Source organism: Canis lupus, chromosome 25 (genome assembly GCF_048164855.1).
Source record: "Canis lupus baileyi chromosome 25, mCanLup2.hap1, whole genome shotgun sequence".
In the NCBI taxonomy this organism is placed as follows: domain Eukaryota; kingdom Metazoa; phylum Chordata; class Mammalia; order Carnivora; family Canidae; genus Canis; species Canis lupus.
Genome location: NC_132862.1, coordinates 11,072,862 through 11,089,156, shown reverse-complemented (window position 1 = coordinate 11,089,156; position 16,295 = coordinate 11,072,862). Strand labels below are relative to the sequence as shown.

Genomic DNA, 16,295 nt, shown 5'->3' with positions numbered 1-16,295 from the left:
ATTAAAGGAAAAAAAAAACAGAAAAAGCAGAAAATTTAGAAAGAACAAAAATAAGAAAGTAGAAATGAATTAAAATATATCTGGGATCATAACAAATACATATGAGCTGATTTTTTGTTGTTGTCAAAAGATGAAATTGCCAGACTGAGGAAGAAACAAAATTCAATAAATTAAAAGAATTCAGAAAGTTTGAAAATGAAAAGATGGAAGAACAGACATAATAATGTCTGAAACTCTAGATTGCTGAAACTCTAATCATGAAGGCAATGAAAATAATGATACCATTTACCCAGCCTCCATGTAGCAAAATTTTTTTAAAAAATCCATGTTTGGCAAGAATGTGGAGCAATCAGAACATTTATATACTGCTGGCGGAAGTATACATTGGTGCCATCATTCTCGGAAGTGCTTTGACATCATCTAGTAAAGAAGCTCACTTATGTGTATCACAGGTTACATATATAAGAATGTTCATAGCAGCACTCATTGTAATGCTCAAACTAGAAAATGTCCAAATGTCCATCATCAGAGCAATGGATAAACGTGGTGTATTCATATAATGAAATTCTGTGCAGTAATAAAAAGGAAGGAAACACAGTCACACCAAAAAGCATATGTTACACTAATGAGCTAGTGTCAAAAGAAGGAATACACAAAAGAGTATGTAGATAATGGCACCATTTGTGTAAAGCATAAAAAAAATAGGTAAAATAAATCATAGGGTGAACAGTGAACTAGCCATAGAGCAAATCTCAACAATCAGTTTCATAGAGATTCTGTTACCAAATCTCACTTGGGTTAAGCTATAAATCAATGAAGATATGTTTTTAAAACTCCCATACATTTGGCAGTTTTTAAAGAGGTGGGGTTTGTATTTAAAAAGATGAATAAAAGCATGAGCAGGAAGAGCATAGTAGCTATATATCAAATGATATAAAGCGATTTGTTAGTGTCAGATGCTGCTCCAATGCTTTATCTATATTTTTTCATTGATTCTGCCAACAATCTTATGGATTAAGTCCTTTCATTAACATTATTTTACCATTAAGAAAACCAAGTAACCTGCTTAAAGTCACACAATCCATATGCGGTAGAGGTGGGATCCAAACCCAGGCCATCTGATTACGGAGTTTGTCCTTAACCTCTCTGCTATGCTGGCCGGAAACAGCAAAGATGAGAAATGGGGACATGCAAGACATGTTTGGGACACGTGTGCAGGTGCAGATAGACTGTGGGGAATGGTGGTAATAAAGAATTTAAAAGTATCTGGTAGTGGAAACAGAACAAAATTTGATAAATTGGATTAGTTGTGTGTGTGCTAGAGAAACACTGAAGATTATAGATTATGAAATGGCACAATGAAATCTGTATTTTAGGGAGATCTGTCTCTTGTCACAGAGGAGAAACATTTGAAGGGTGAGGTAGAAAGACCTTTTAGCAGAAATTAGAAAGGACCTGGGCCAGAGAAGTTTGGATGGAAGAGAAGTACGAGAGGAAGATACATTTCCGAGGGAGGATTAACATTTGAAACACGATTAGATGGGAAGGGTGCTTCCAAATTTCCAAACCTTTGAAACCCGGAAGATTATGATCCCATGAACCAAGATAAAGAAGGAAAATGGAGGAATAAGTATGTAGTGGAAGGTGAGCCTTGAGTCAGGGCTTTAAGGTATCTGTGAGATGGACATAAAGGTGTTTTGCTGATGCGGGAAATGTGGACTGACTCAGAAGCTAACTCAGCTCAAAGGGAAGGGCTAGGGATGTAGGTTTGGGCATCATCCTCTGTGGTGATGAAGCGTCATGGGCAGCTGCCAAAGAAATTGCTTCAGAGCAGCGAGACTTAACCCCAGATGGTGAAGGGTGGAGGAGAGGAAGGCGGGAGAAGTGCAGACATCTGTGTCTGCTAATCTTCTAAGAAGTTGGGTAGTGAAGAGAGAGTGAAGGAGAAGATGGTGAACTGGAGGAAGATGGAATCAAATTGTTAATAATCACTGACATTTATCGAGTGTTTAGTAAAAGCTCTGCGTAGATTGTCTAGGTTAACCCCTGCAGCTCTGAAATGGGTCCTTCTGTTACAGATGTTTCCTGAATGGGAGAATGGAAGCGCAGAGATGAAGATCACACAGCTATGTGGTGGAGTCGGGGTTTATACAAAGGCAGTGTCTTAAACATGATACCAAAACATAGCCGGATGCTGGGCAGTAGGTGAGATCTCCGCATGCTTGTAGCACAAAGTGAGTCAAACTAGGTGATGGTTGTGAGGACAGAGGGCAGGTGTAGCAGAAAACAGGAAGTGCCGGGGTTGACCAGGAGACAAGGTGGGGAGGGAGAAAATGTGTTCCTCTGGGACTAGGGAAAAGGAAGGGTGGGGGTGGGGAAGGTACTTCAGGGTGTGGGTGGCAGGAAGTCCTGAGGTTCATTCTGGGCTATTTGATCCGGTAGTTTGGTTACAGAGATCATCTGTCGAAGTAACAAGAGCCCAGGGTAGCTTTGTGGCATGGAGTGGGGGCTCTGGTTTGAAGCAGCTGGGGCCACAGTGCTGAAGCAGTGACAGCGTAGTGGAGGAGCACATTACTCGGAGTCCAGTTCTGATACATAAAGTAAAAATCACAATCATCAAAGGGACTTAAAAAGAGAATCCCTTAAGTCTCTCATAAAGTACAGTATACACAATTTTGTGTCTATGGTCCCGTCTCTCAATTAGTCTGACAGATCCAGCTTTTCCGCTAGCAATGGAACAGATGGCCATTTCTTTGGTTGAGCACCAGAATGATGAGTGGGCTTGCACTGGGCCCCTTGAGTGAAAAAGATCCATGCAAGATGGGGTTCCACTGTGCGGGGAGTATTCCAAGTACAGGCTGTGCAGACAGACTAGGGTGTGAGTCCTGGCATGGCCTGTTGGCTGCGTGATGGTGGGCAACTTTACCAGATTTTTCAGTCTTGGTTTCTTTTTCTGTGAAAATGATTAGTTAAGGACGCTGGCATGGACTAGACGCTCAAGTACTGGTAGAAAATAAGAAAACATAAAACCAAAAAAAAAAAAAGAAAAGAAAACATAAAACTGAATGGCAACACCAATTGGTGTGGTAAAGTAAAGAAAGATGAACAAAGGACCCAGCTAAGGTGAGAGAGTCTGAAACAACGATTCATTTGGCCTTCGTTGGGGGTGCTCACAATGTGGAACATACAGCAAGAGAGCATGTGGTTGAGTTTACCCAGAATTGAGGGTCCGCGTTAATGTTGTATGGGGCCTACCAGAAGGTCAAGAGCAAAGGCACGTAGGGTGCTAGAAGGGAGAGTGGTAGAACTCGATGCATTAGGAGACGACACTGGGTGACTCAGGAAGAATCAAGCAACTGAGTCACACTGCGTTTTATGAGCAAGCTCAGTCAGGATGAGGGGAGAGAAGGAAGTAGTTTTTTTTTTTTTTATATCAAGATGACATGGGGAATTTATTTTGTAGAAAAGCAACATCTAGAGAATGCCACAGACAGCCCTAGTATGTCTAAAGTACTACATATAAAAAATGATAATTGCTCATTATGACAACACTGAAGCACTGAAAGATACCAAAATACTTTCTGAATCCAAGGAGTCAAATTATACTCAATATGGTTTTAATGTCCTTGCCTATCTCAAAGTTCAAATATGCTGACATTTGGTAAATCAGATAACCAGAACATTCAATATCTAAGTTTTCTGGTCATACATAGACTTACTCATACTCATGTGAGGGGTTGGTAGGGGGAGAAAGGACTTTTGTTCACTCTTCGGTTTTGTGCGTGGGGACTACAAATTAAAGTGGGCAAATGACAGTTTAAGAGGAAAGAAAAAAAAAACATCCAAAGAGACGGTCAGACCTGGAGGCTTATATACCATTTAACAAAGAGCAATAAATTATGGAGATGGGACAAGACAAAGGAAAAAGGGGTTTGGGCTAGGGCCAGTAAAGTGTGGAAAAGTGAGGAGGCAATATATGGAGGAAACTAATGGATGAGAAGCGTTATTTTAACAAGCTTTGTTTGTACAGACTCCTCTTGGCATGGGCCCTCTTCTCTGGTCATAAGAATGTTCTCTTCCCAGAATAGGGAGAGCACCTTTCTCCCTGGAAATTTATGCCCTGCTTTGCTTTTAGGTAGGAAGGGCCCTTCCTGTATCTGCTCTTTCTCAATTGCCTGCAGCTCAAAATAATATGCCAGAGTGGCATATTTTGGGGTGGTATGTTTTGATCCTCTTCAGTGGAGTTCAGAGACAGCATCTGGAGATCGTCCTTACTGATTTTGAGCTTTTCTTTCCGCAGCGATGCCTTTCATGGACTGAGGGTGGTCAGAGCCAACAAAACAGGTCCCTTCTGAGTTCCGATTTGAAGAGTGTGCCACAGCACATTTCTTTGAGCAGGCATGAGGGCCTTGTGATTTTTAAGGACGATAGCACTACGTGTTGTGAGGATTATTAGGTCTGGAACCAAAAGCATGGGGTCTGGAGCCATGCTAGGTTCAAATGCTGGCTCTTCCACTGATTAGCTGTGTGATCTTAGTCAGTGGGATTAACTTCTATGTTTCTTGGTTTTCTCATCTATAAAAGGGGTGTAAAAGTGGTTGTTCAGAGGCTCAAATGAATAACTCTTGATAATAATACTCAAATAATAATACTCTGTGATGAGCCCTTAGGAAATACTAAATGAGCTATTATCGCTATTATTATGAATATGGAAAAAAGCTAATTTTTTAGCCGAGTGGCCACTGAGTTTTTTCTGGGCTGGTTCTAGTTTCATTGTCTAGCTTGCTCTTAATCAGTGCCACATACTTTCGAGTTTGCTGGCTAGGATTAAAAGAGCCATCTGTGGTCATGGAGCATAGGATGCTCTGTCAAGGGAATGACCCTAGGTGGGATGAAGTGTTCAGTTCTGGGACTGTAAGTTCCGGAGCACGGTACTGGTGGGAACGAGCAATGTCACTATCCACAGGCATCTTTTCTTAGCCAGCCCAGCAACAGATCTATTCCCCCCTTTTCTTTTCCTAGGGACATTTGCATCCTTTTACAGGAAATCTCTATCCTCAGCTCCTGGATTACTCTTACAGAGAGACCTGCACAATCACATCTATTGTTTGTTTTTCTGCCATAATTTTACCTTTTTCTTTTTTCAAAAATCTGTGTAGTTTGTAACCTAATGACTGTTTCTGTAACATCCATCACTCTGACAGAGATAATAACACCCAAGTAGAACGAGGAATGAATAATTTAACAGGAAAAATTAGAATCCTGGTATAAGCTTCTTCAAAGAGATTTTCTGAATTAAAAGGTGAGGTAATCTATTTGGTGGAGAATAAATTAACCCTTTCTTTTGTGTTCAGAGCTCCTTGGAGGATTGTTTATAGCTGATTTGAATAAAGCTGAAACATTAGGTGCTACCTCTGTATCAAAAAGCATCTGTCCATGATACTCTTATATAGCAAGCCCTTTGGACAGTTACTGCAACGACCTGTCCAGCCTAAATGTCTAACATAGGTCCCCACCTGGATGTTTGCTATTGGAAAATAGGACAAGAGGAGCCATTAAGAGATGCTGGTATTGCCAAGCTCCGAGAGGGCTAAAGAAAAACATGCGGGGGGCGGGGGGGTTGGTGTTTCAACAAAATGCAAGTTTAAACAAAGAGGAAGCATGATTTATAGTTTAATAAATCATTATCATTCTTGACTTAGAATTTCTTCTTGAACTAGAAATCTGGAGGGCAGTAGCCAGGTAATTTTTTATTTTTATTTTGTTTATTTTTTATTTTATTTTTTTGCCAGGTAATTTTTTAAAGAAAAAGTATGTTTTTGGTTGCAGTATCGTTTTTAAATCATACCTCAAAATAAGGAATGGATGTTTGGGTCTGTAGCTGGGCGATCAAAGGGCCAATAGAGAAGAGGTTCTTTTTTTATTGTAAACATATAAATTAATCATGACTCAAAAATGGAATCAGGAGAAAATCTACACCTGGAAATGGAAATTTAAAGAAGATTTTTATTTATTTGTCTAAACACACAAACATACATGTATACACACACACACACACCGTATAAATACACACTTGTACTCATCATGTAGTTCCTGAAAATCATGACCTCAGGTGTAGAAATAATACGAATTCGACAATTGGGAAGAAAAACCAGCAGTCATATTTTTATCTTCAGCTCAGCTTATCTAGAATTTGTGCTTAAGCAGGAGTCTTAACAAGATTTTAATACAAAAGCCTTTCCTTACCCCTACCTTCCCCAAATCTGATATATTTTCAAAAGCAAAAATTAAATTAAATGCCGTGTGAGTTCTTGTGTGACGGGACCTCGGAACTATAAAGAGGGCAAGGAGCCACAGAGACATCACACCAGCCGGAAATTAGATGGTTCATCTTCACTGCTTTGAAGGTTTTGTTTTTAAAATTTTATCTATCTTCTTTCTATCTATCATCCATCTATCTTCTATTCATCTTATATTTATCTTCACCAAAGTACAATGAACAAATGCATAGGACTTTCATTTCTACATATTTTGTACTTTTTCTTTTTTTTTCTTCCAAATTAGGCTTACAGAATTTACAGCCCATAATACTGACTCGAGTCAATGCGGTCTTGGGTTAGTTCTCCCTCACAATTACTGGCTACTCCAGAGGGCTGGGGTCAGAGGCTTGATTAAATAAATTACAGCTTCGGGTCCCCTCCAATAAACCATGTCAAGCTTTAGGCAACCCAAAACAATGCTCCCTGTTTTAACCCATAATGGGCAGTTGAGTTTAGTAAATGGCCTAAGCACTGCAGCATAAATATTTATGGGAGAATTTTTCCAATTAAGGTAGAGGCTTGTTTAGATGCTATCAGTTTAGAGAGGGCTTTTCCAACAAGAAAATTACTGTTAAAAGACATCAGGAAATGGTTAAACTCCAGAAGGCTAAAAGGTCAGTGAGTCTGCAATGTGCAAAGCCCGCATTCCTATTACTGCTGTCTATATGCATTAAACCCTTCTCCTACCCCTTTAAAAGAAGGATTAAAAAATAGCCCTTTGTACCTGGGGAAAAATGTTGGTTCGTTCATATGAAAAATATTTATGTTGAGAAATAAAAATGTGGGCAGTGAGTCAACCAGATTTGGTGTTATCCCAACTTTTACAACAGGCTGTACATAGGTCCTGCTTGTTTGCTGGTCTAGAGTATGGAGGGTGGCGCCAATAATCACACTGAATGATTTTCATAGTAGGTGCTATCAGCATGGACTCCAAGGGTTCCTGTTGTACACACCCCAGAAAGAGATGTAAACATGCAATTTGTAAGTTGTATTACCAAGAAAGAACTGTATAAAATCTGAAATGTGGAGTACAGGCAGAAAAACTCCCAGAGGAGAAGAATATGTGATCTCAGTGGGAATTCATTAATCTACCAAACAGTGTACATGCGTGTCTGCCATATGGTATTTTACTCTAAAGGAAAACATAAAAAAGAAAAAGAGAAAGTGGGAAAAACAATCCTCATAGCATGTGAACACAAAGTACTTTTTGCCTGAAAATAAACTTACTAAGTTTATGGCACAAGAAACGCAGCAGAGTATCCCTAGATCGTACTATTAGAGCTGAGAAGGTTTTAGATGCATTGCCATCTGATTTTGATTCTCTCTGGAAAATGGAATAAAGTATTAAAGATTAAGGTTATTTAGCAACGATTTCAGCAGTTAGCTATGACGTAAAACACAGCATATAAACCACAGAAGATGGGGAAGATTGGTCTTCCATATTAGGATAACTCGTGTCCACTTAAGCCATAAGTATGAGCAATCCTTTCCAATCACAGCTGTGGCGAAACCAGAAGGCGGTGAGATACCTGAAAAAATATGAGGCCACAAGGGGAGGCATTTGCCATTTAATAATTAAACTATAGGGGAATCTATAGGCCCCTACCCGGCCCCCACCTCTGCCGCAACCTCAGTGTGAACATGTTAAGTATCTAGAAAAAATGCCTCCAAGCTCAACCGCAGTGTTGACTTTGGCTTTTGCCCTTATTGTCCTTTTCCTCCTGGGACTACAGATGAACCAAACTGGTGCTCGAAACAGCACAGGTAGCAGAGCTCGAGGGTCCTCTGGAGTATCCCCTCAACCAAGAAAGTGCATACCTGCAGATGTACAGAGCATGGCTTTGACGGGGAGCCACTTTGAAGCAGTGACACTTTGTCAGGGTTGACTCAGGTTCTGCACTGAAGTCTCTGGGGCCGGGGATAATGCAGTGTATGTGTGTGGGGCCGTTGTCTTTAAACACGTGGCCCACAGGAGTTGGCTTAGGGCAAGGAAATTGGAATAAAAAATGTCTAATACTCGTTGTTGCAGCCCTTCTTATGCCCTCCTTTTTAAAATGACATATGTTCTTAGATTTTGCTTCTTATTTTCTATCTTCAACTTAATGATATCAATTGCTTCAGAATCAAATTTCTTTTGAGTGGGAAGTTGAAGCACCCGCCTATGGGTAGAACTCCTCTTAATCTGAGATTGAATTAAGACACTGTGGTGGAAAGGAAGCCGGTTACACAAATCTAAGCAGATTCTTAGTTATTCAGACTCCAATCCTATTATGTAAAACTATGTTGGTAGGTAGAGAACTTGTAACTTGTTTCTGCTCAAAAGAGACCATGTCTTATTTTATTTTATTATTTTTCTTAGAGAGGGAAAGGGTAGAATGAATTTCTTAGAGAGGGGGTTAGAAGAAGAAGAAGGAGAGAGAGAGAGAGAAAATCTGAAGCAGTTCCATTCCGGGCATGGAACCCAACTTGGGGTTCTGCTCAAAAGAGACCATGTTTTATTTTATTTTATTTTATTATTTTTCTTAGAGAGGGAAAGGGTAGAATGAATTTCTTAGAGAGGGAAAGAAGAAGAAGGAGAGAGAGAGAGAGAAAATCTGAAGCAGCTCCATTCCAGGCATGGAACCCAACTTGGGGTTCTATCTCATGACCCTGAGATCATGATCTGAGCTGAAATCAAGAGCTGGATGCTTAACCTATTGAACCATCCAAGCCCCCTGAGACCATGTTTTATTATGTGGAGAATAGGAGTTAGCTCAGATCTTTGTTATTACTTTCTTTTCTCTGAAATGTTGACTGGCCTAGATTTTGGGGAGGACACACTTTTTTTTAAAGATTTTATTTATTCATGAGAGACACAGAGACAGAGAGAGGCAGAGACACAGGCGAGGGAGAACCAGGCTCCATGCAGGGAGCCCGATGTGGGACTCGATCCTGGGTCTCCAGGATCACACCCTGGGCTAAATTGGCGCTAAACCTCTGAGCCACCCGGGCTGCCCAAGGACACACTTTTTATGCTGTATTTGCTCATGAACTTGCAGCAGGAAAATGACTGCATTCAGGAGGCTTTCCTTCTAGATTAGATCACTAGTACATGTGGAGATTTGGGATTTGGACAGATTTGATTTGGTTTTCTGATTTCCCATCTAGAGGTGTTTTGGCGGTCAACAAAGTGATGTTGATAATTGCTTTAGGAAAATGCTAGGCAAATATAATAGGTTGAAGACTTATTACTAATTAAGAAAAGGAAGCTAATCTCTCTTCTACATTGTCTTATGTCTGTTTAAAGGAATCATCACAGACAATTTTAAGAGCTTTGGCAGGAGTGCTGGATCATCATGATTATCACATTGGGGCTTTGGTGGAGGGGTGATTTCCTGCCTTGTCTCTAGCTAATGCATATTGCAGTCTTGACCATCTGTAACGTGCTATAATACTTCCTTTTTCTGACATAAAGGCTTCAGCATGAGTACTTATTCAGGAACTTTTCAGAATGGGTAGTTTTATTGTAAAAACTGTAATCTGTCACTTACATCTAAGCTGACTGATTATAAGAGGCAGAATGTTCTTTAGGGTTAGCAAATCGCATGTAGTGATACTTCTCCACTGAGGTAGTTTTCCAAGTGATGCTTTTCCCATGCTTCGGGTGTCTGTATATCTAAGTTCAGAGAGGGAATGACAAAGAGGAGATGCTGGGTTTAACTCTCATTGGTCTTCTGACCCCAAAGGTTGAAAAAGCAGTTATTTTTGGAGCTAGTGGCATGAGTTGAGTTGGAAGATTTTTTTTTTTTTTTTGATAGGGATAAGTAGGGCACTTTTTAACATGCATTGCCTTGTTTGTTCAGCGACCAGGACTAGCCCAAACTAAATACCTAAATACTAAATTATGAACAAAATAACAAAACCAGGACATGGGTGAGAAGTCTTAGGAAGCCCACTATTTTTGTGCAAATAAATGAACCCATCTGAGACTAACACCAAACACAAGCCACGCATCCACTTCCAACACAGTGAACTTTATGGTGAAGCAGGTTGGCCCAATGGCTTTGATTTAACCCTTTACTCCAGCCACAAGTCAGTTCTTTTCTAAATGTTTGGGGCACTACTTAGTGCATTATGGAAATAAGTAGTGTTTTGCGCACTCAGGGAAATCAGGACCAGACTTAAGAAACTTAGATTTGGGATCTAATAGTAATTCAGTCTATTTTTTTTTTTTCCCTCCTTGCTTTGGTCCTTTTGTTTCATTCTCATGGAAACTACCATTTATAAGGAAATTCTGAATTTGTTTGCTTTTAGCATAAGTTGGTGCTATATTAGTCACATAATTATAAAAGAAAGACTAGTTTCCATAAAGTCAATTTAATTGAGTGCAAATGTTGAAGATAATATTGAATGGCTCCTGATTTGATGAATGGGTGTAACATCTTTCAGGCCTTAACATTCTGTTTTCCAGTTTAATTCCATTTAATTCCGTGGATGAATTTATATTCTTTCCCTACATCACAGCATTTTATATCAGATTCAATTCTATCTACCATTAAAAATACATGCAATACAAAGAGCACTGTAGTGAAAAAAATCAATCTTAATTTTAATAATGCACAGCATTACTGAGACGCTATTAAAATAAGCCCTGAATTGATCTTTTTTGTTTGTAACACATTACTTTAAAAAAATAAATCCACAACACACAATACTCCTAACTGAATGTTACATTTGTATAGTATCTTAACATTTTTGAAATTTTTTTAGATCTGCCACTTAACAAATTTCAAAACCAGTATGCAAAAGACCAAATGATTTTATTACCATTGGTGGGGGGGTTAATATATAACTGGCTCTTTCCACCAGTGTCCCTGATGGCTAATGACTGAGGCTACTTTTTAATCAGATGACAAGTATTTCAAACATGGCTGGAATAAGTTTCTTTGGTGACTGCCATACTCAAGCAAAACCACTAGATTACCAAAACATCTTTGTACACAAAAGGAAAATCTACATCAAAAAAGGTGGGGTTTTTTGGTTTTTGGTTTTTGGTTTTTTTGTCTATAAGTGACCTGTGAAGTTTGAAGTCCCAGATGATCTGCCAAGTTTTAAGGTGGACAGCATGATGATCTCTGATTTTTTTGAAAAAAAAATTATTCAAAATTTAGACTCAGTATATGATTCCAAGCAGGGGATTTTAATCACTTTCAGTAAGTGGAGGCTGAGAGTCTCAGTTTAGAGTTTCTGAGACACACGTTTATAATCCAAAAGTTGGCACTTTGGATAACTGTGGCACAGACGACAGTGCTATAACTCAAATACTTCACAACTCAGGAATGCGTGTCTGGAAATTTCCTTCTGAAGTGAATTGTTCCTTCTGCTGATAACTGCAGTGTTGAGACTTACACTCTGCCCCATAATTTCCCTTGCTCCATGGCGAGTCTGAGTGTATATGAGAAGGCCTGTATTCCGACAGCTGGAGCCTCCTTTCCTAAGACCTTTCGAAGGCGTCCATCTTTCACTTCTTTGTACACCTGCTGACAGTTTCTTAAATGGATCAGCGGTTTCCTTACTACTCTACAGAACTGATGACAGTTTTCAAGGGGGTATGAAAAATATCCCAGCCTTGAAGTTGTTTACACCAATATTCACAGTTGATAAATTGGGCTGTCATTCGGATCTTACCGTAGAGGGCAAAAAGGGGATTTAGTAGTGGTGTTGATCACGGCAATACAAGGCACAAACAGATCCTACATCCATTACCAGATTTCTGCATTTGCCACCATCTGTTGTTCTCCATCTCCACCGGGGGTAGGCAAAGAAGACCAAGGTGCACCAAGAAGGATGCAGGCTGTTGTACAGAGGACAGGTATCTGGGACATCAAGGTGTTAAATTCTGAATGGGATGCCTGAGAGAGTTTTTGGGCCCTTCTTACACTCAAGGGTTTAAAATATAAACTGAAAACTCTACTGCCTGGGAACTTGTTGACCAAGCATTCTTGTTTGAAGACAGGTGAAGAAAATATCATCCCTCAATGGTTGCTTCATGATTTGGGTTCTTTGTTGTACTTACTTCCAAACAACTGAAATGTAGGCAAGCTAGATTATAGGGTTTAAAGCATATGATATTATATTTAGGGATTATTTATTCCTGATTCATCTCTCTATCCTTATTCCCAACTAATGCACAGTATCAGAATCATCTGGATAATTTTTGCAAACTATGCAAGCCTTGACCCCCTGCAACTTCAATGTAGCTGAGCATTGAGATTCTTGGACTTGGGTGAAGTGGGCCAGGCTGGGGAGGTCTGGCCATGTGATTAGCCACTTCTGCTGCTCAAGAATCACTGCTTCAGGTAGTAAGTTAGTGTTTCCTATGGCTCAGCCCATCAGGGTCACCTAGGAGCTTTATCAAAATATAAATTTCTAGGTCCCATTCCAGCTCTAAAGCAATCAGAGTTTTGAGAGGGTGTGGTGGGGCAGGGCCTAGATATCTGTATTTTGAGAAATCTGCCCAGGTGGTTCTGGTGCCCTGACAGGGTTTGGACAACTACCCTAGATGAGGAAGAAATTGATGGAATGAGAATAGCATTGTGAATGATGAAAAGCCACCTGGTATGGCACCAAAGCAGAGATTCATGGGAGACTCAAAGCTGCAATGTGATGAAGACTGTTTTCATGTGATCAATGTTCTACCCACAAAATCAGTTTACCTATGTTGGAACTTCTTTTTCGGCAATCAGAAATAGTTCTAGTGTTAATAGCGGCAGTGGAAGCATGTAGATGTTTCTGAATCCTAGGGAAGGAAAGTTCAGAAATGAGTTTTAATTCAGAAATTAGTCTAAGTTATAAGCCCCCTAGAAAACAGAGAAGTGGGATTTATGAAATCTGGCTATCCCACCTGCAGACTGACGTATGGATGAACGAGAGGGAATATCAATCTAGATGCTAAGCTGTTGCAGGCATCTCACATGCTATCTATGATGACTTTGCCTTTAGAAAGATTGAAACAGAGTACCGGCTACGTAAGTATATAAGCAGTCATCTGAGATGGCAGCATGTTGTTCTAGAAGTGAATGGTGGAGGGTGAATGGGGGAAAGGTAGGAAGAAGGAGAGAAATTTAGGAGGAAGCTGAGGGCTAGAATTCCCTACAGAGGCTGACAAGAGCTGGAGACAACAGATTTTTACATGGATTAGGTGATTCTCTTGCGCCCAGGTTTTGTCAGCTAATTGCAATGAAAATACTAGCTTTCTCATTTCCCGCTTGCTAAGGATGACAATCTGTTAACTGAATAAACATTAAAATGTAAAAATTTTGTTTTAGAACATGTAGGTGTACAAATACGGATTTTTGGTTACAAAAAATTAAAAAATCTCCTTTGGATCTTAAAAACAGCAGAAAGGAGTCTGACTTTTATTAGGTCATCACTATCAGAAGCAGCGCATAATCTCCAAACTGGAGCTATAGGAGCTGTTCTGTCTTTTGCAGAAATTGGAGAGGAAGTTACTGAAACTGGTTTTCCAAATGGCATGGACCAAACCATCTGGAAGCCAGAGACCACGGTAACACAAGGACCTGGAGTCCTGCTCTGTGAGTCTGACTCCAGGTCCCTTTCAAGTTGTGCCACTGACTGAGTAGCTAAGTGGAGATCAGAGACAGGCAGCAGCAGGGAAGGGTTGTTTTCTTTCTGGGGAACAGCCCTAATTTGGACTCTTCTACCTCCACCCTCTTCCCCTAGTCTCCAAGTGATGGCTGTTTGTTTGTTTTTTAAAATACTGTCAACTTTCAAATGTAAGATCCTAGAGGAGAGAGGACTGTTTCATTTGTTAATGGATGTGGGCACTTCTCATAAATACTAAATAACTCAAAACTTTAAATTAGATTAACCTTCCTAAACTTAAAAACATTTCAATTTTGTAAGATTTTTTTTTTTTTAAGAAGAGCATTTAGCGGGTTTCAGAGAAATTTCTTACATGCTTTAATACCAAACTGGGGAAACCCTTCTATTAAATGAACCCAGACTTTCTTATAGTGGGCATTTAGTCTGTGAAATGATCAATTATCAATACTACATTAATAAAGGCAGTTTAGCTAGCATTTGGATTCTCTTGCAGGAAGTGCATATGGCTCTACGGCAAAGGACACAAATCTGAATCACAAGGATTTTTATTCGTTATAAGCATGCTATTCAACTCAGTTAAACAAGTATTTGAGGAAATATTTGAAAAGTGGACCAGGTTTTCAGGGCACCGAATCAGAAGTCGGAGACCCAATAGTTTTCTGCAGTTTTGATTCCCCTGATCTGAGGGAAAAAAAAAAAAAAGTGTTTGATTCTAGGACCCGGGCTAACTTGATTGTCTGCAGCACAAGAGCTTAATGAATAATGGGATCTGAGCGATAAATAAATGTCAGAAGGAACTTAACAATCATGACTTACAAGCAATAATCTGATTTAGAAAAATATTAAATTAGGGCCTAAATGGAACGCGGCGCTTGAACGGTTCCATTTGAGGGCCGCAGATTGCGCTCTGTAAGTGGTGCTGGTGGGCAAAGGGCGTTTGTTTCAGCTGTGGCAGGAGTGTGATTGATGCCCCTGCTGGTGCAAGCCTACTGACCACCTTATTATTACAGCAGCTCTGAGGTTTGTCGCTGGGCTGTGCAAACAAATGATCGACATCATGTGGGAATGGCAGTAAGTGGAAGGGCCTCGGTGGAAAACATCGTCTGTGAAACAGGCTTTTCAGCCCAGAAGTTAGCTACCGAGAATGTAAAAACAAAGGTCTTTGCAAGAGAGACAGTGAGCAAAGCATGATGGATAATCTCGACCATGCACATAATTGCTTCCAGGTGTCTGGCCACTTTATTACTCTTGGGGTTATGCTACCACCCTGACAATGTTTTCTTTCTCAAACATGGTAACTCCTCAGAAAGCTGGTGCCAGCAGTTACTGTTAGCCACATCACCCTAGGTTTGACTCGGTTACAGCCCAGTCTCCAGACAACTGCCACATTAGGGAGATTTAATAAGGTAGGTGCATAAAATGGAGTTTAGGGAAGCCCCATGAAAAGTCAGCTGTGGGCTGGAAGTTTGTTTTCTCCATCTGGGTTAAGTTGTCAACTTCTAGAGGTATTGATAATTTTTTCAAAGGCAGCTTTTTTTCTCCACTGCATGACACTTTCAGATGAAGTACATAGCTCTCTCTCTCTCTCTCTTTTTTTTTTTTTTTAATTTAACTGATTGGATTCCTAATGCCATTTTCAAAGATTTGTGGTATCCACAATTTACTACTTAATGATTTAATTCAGATGCAAACAGAATGAAAACATAAAGTGTTCTTGCCTGCATGTCAACACCTTGAAGAAAGTTGAAGCAGTTTTCTTAATCACCTGCTTTTCTAGGCTAGAGAAAATAATGTGAAAGCTTAAAAATGCTGTCATGTTTCATTTCTAAAAATCTTGTTCCAAGAATAATAATTCAAATTCATGTTTTTTAAATTCCTTGAGATAGCCAGAATAAGGCACTGTTGATAATTCAATATCTGGTTTTAAAAATTGCTAAAAAAAAAAAAGACCTAAGTCTTGTAAATGAAAATAAACATATATTTTGTAGCGACTCACAGCTCCCCTCCTTCTCAGGATCCCTAAAATCAGTGGAGAGGGAGGGAATATTTTTCTTTTTTCCTTTAAAGATTTTATTTATTTATTCATGAGAGACACAGGCAGAGGGAGAAGCAGGCTCCATGCAGGGAGCCTGATGTGGGACTCGATCCTGGGACTCCAGGATCATGCCCTGGGCGGAAGGCAGGTGCTAAACTGCTGAGCCATGCAGGGATCCCCGGGAATATTTTTCTAACGGTGGAAATAAATGGTAGGTTTGATGAAAAAAATTGTGGTATATGGGATAAATACAATAACTCATCTACTTTACCATTAGGTAGGATTTGACTTAAAACATCCTCAAAAGAGGATATTTATAAATAAAAAATATATAC

At 39.7% G+C, this 16,295-nt stretch overlaps 1 long non-coding RNA gene across 6 annotated transcripts in view; it reads left to right on the top strand.

The window, feature by feature from the left end:
- LOC140617249 (uncharacterized) overlaps positions 1–16,295 on the top strand; it is a 326,911-nt gene that overhangs the window by 61,849 nt on the left and 248,767 nt on the right. For 5 of the 6 annotated variants that reach the window (XR_012017475.1, XR_012017474.1, XR_012017476.1 and 2 more), the window contains exon 2: positions 2,079–2,234. This is a non-coding gene — a long non-coding RNA (uncharacterized lncRNA). The remainder of the gene's footprint in view (positions 1–2,078; positions 2,235–16,295) is intronic. The other variant, XR_012017472.1, reaches the window with a different exon arrangement.